General features: G+C 31.1%; 1 long non-coding RNA gene across 1 annotated transcript; it reads right to left on the reverse strand.

The window, feature by feature from the left end:
- Window positions 1-331: 331 nt before the first annotated feature.
- Window positions 332-1591, reverse strand: LOC126877103 (uncharacterized). Its single transcript, XR_007694746.1, has 5 exons — window positions 1495-1591; window positions 1140-1418; window positions 796-1064; window positions 616-712; window positions 332-453 (listed from the first exon to the last, which is right to left on the reverse strand). It is a non-coding gene; the product is annotated as an uncharacterized LOC126877103 (long non-coding RNA).
- Between the last annotated feature and the right edge of the window lie 823 nt (window positions 1592-2414).

Consider the following 2414-nt stretch of genomic DNA (forward strand, 5'->3'; position numbering starts at 1 on the left):
TGGATTTCTTTATAATCATGTAAATAAGAAATTCCGGAAATTTTTTCCTAAAGAATTTAATTCTTGTGCTTTGATTGATAATTATTACACTACATACTAACTTTTCGCATACTGTTCGCGTCTAACAATTTCCTAATAATAACTACTTCAAAATAACATATGTTCTTGCACGAATTCAAAAGTACGTATGATACAATTACAATTGATTCTAAAATAATAATTATTTAAAGATATTAAGATACTAATTAAACGTTTCACTATATTTCAAAATCTGGAACAACAAATTTTTATTTATAAAAAATGAAACTGTGTTTATATATTCTTTGTCATGATGCTATTTCTTATTACCATGTCGACATTTTTTAAAATTCATTTTGTTATCTCTACGCAATATGAAAATTCATATACTGCTTAATATTTTTTACATATTATCCATCCACCGCATGATATCTCCTGAAAAATCAAAATATTAATGTTATATTATTACAATGCTTCTTAAATTTCAATTTTTGACAAATTTGAAATCCAATATATTTTGCACAATTATTATTTATCAAAAAATTCCAAGTTAGTAACTTTCTTTTCAAATGGCAAATAACATATACTTTGACTTACCTGTAAGTTTTTGTTCCTAATCATCATTTCCTCTTATAGAACATCATTATTGTTCTTATAATTACTACCAGTGTCATAGATATTGTAGTGGCTACAACTGAATTAATAGAAAATGATAAATAACTGTGTATAACACTAACACATAATTGTGTATAACAATGACAGATAACTTTTACTTACATATCAGTCGATAAGGGATTACTGTGATATCCTGTTGATGTTTCTTAAGGCACTTGATTAGGTGCGATACGGTATCATTCCTTATGGTATACTGTAGATAAGTATTTTAGAAAATAACAAGAATAAATCTAAATTATTCAGAGGTTCCAGTTTCGGCTTAGACATAAATACAGGACCATTTGCAAAGAAGAAAGGGTGCGTTTCTACAGCCTCGTTATAGTAACCATGAATACCAATCTCTGAATTACTGGTTACTAAACATAAATATCCTATAAAATTTAATATATTTCTTTAATTTTTAATACATACATGAGTTAGTAGTTCTAAATTATGAATCATCCTACCTGTGATATTACACTTTTCCTTATAATATCATCACTCGAGTGAACAACATTAAGATCATGTAAACCATGTCATCCTATCTTACTGTGAAGATACTTAGTTATGTTATCTAACATTATAAAAATATCATCAAATTCAAGTCCTTTTATTCACATCACATGGCCACGACGATCTGGTTCTTCGTTATATAATGTTCTAAAATTTGTCGTATATATAGGATGTACAAACCGTGATATCAAGGTATCAGTTCTTCCTTCCCAAGGGACAGTTTCATTAAAATTCTGATAGAATTAAAAATTAATTATTAATATTCTAACAATCATATATGTTAAATACATTATAGTCAACGATATATACCTGAGCGAATGTAGGGGTGATTCCTTGATAATTATAAATGTCATCAGCCCACATCATTGTGCCACTTCTTTGTACTCCAGCCTCTAGATTAACAGCCTAAACAAACATACGAAATTTTATAGAAGCTGTACAAAATATAGTATATATGCGCAATATTGAAGCGTTCAAGGGGATATAAAGGTAATGTACATCACATACACGTGTACTCTCATGCAACAAAATACAATTAGATTTAATAGTATAAGCTCTTTTATTCATCATAATAGATTGGAAATTTAAGTGTCTTACGAGGGTGAGTAAAAAGTTACCCGCTCTGTCGGTGTAGAATTTATTTTAAGCAATTGTCAAAAAAGACATACATCATTTTTTGACATAATCACTCGATTTCTGTATACACTTTGTCCATTTGCCGAAGGACCTTTATATTTTCTCATTAAAAAATGTTTTGGGCTGAGCTGCGAACCACGAATGCATCGTCGTCTTCACCTTTTCATCAGCTTTTTCGGCATCCATCTCGCACAAACTTTTTAAAATCCAAATCTGTCGTGTACTATTGCATAAGCAGAGCCGTGGCTGATTTGCAAATGATTTGCCACATTATCCACTGTCACTCGTCTATTCCATAGAGCATAAGTTCATGAGCACGTTCAATGTTGTCATCGTGGATGTGGACGGGCGTCCAGCTGTTTTTTCATAACACTTGTGCGATCTTCTTTGAACTTTTGTGCCCATTCAAACACACTTCGTGACAAAACACTTTCTCCATAATGTGCATTAAATCTTTGATAAATATAGGCATCAAACATAACCTCCGACCACAAGAAACGAATCACAGCATCCTGCACTGTTTTCCTGCAAATCACCATTGCAAAGCGCCATTACTCGCGCAACGGTCACAAACGAATTGACGTAACACAAAG

The sequence above is a fragment of the Bombus huntii genome, unplaced genomic scaffold (genome assembly GCF_024542735.1).
Source record: "Bombus huntii isolate Logan2020A unplaced genomic scaffold, iyBomHunt1.1 ctg00000121.1, whole genome shotgun sequence".
Classification (NCBI taxonomy): domain Eukaryota; kingdom Metazoa; phylum Arthropoda; class Insecta; order Hymenoptera; family Apidae; genus Bombus; species Bombus huntii.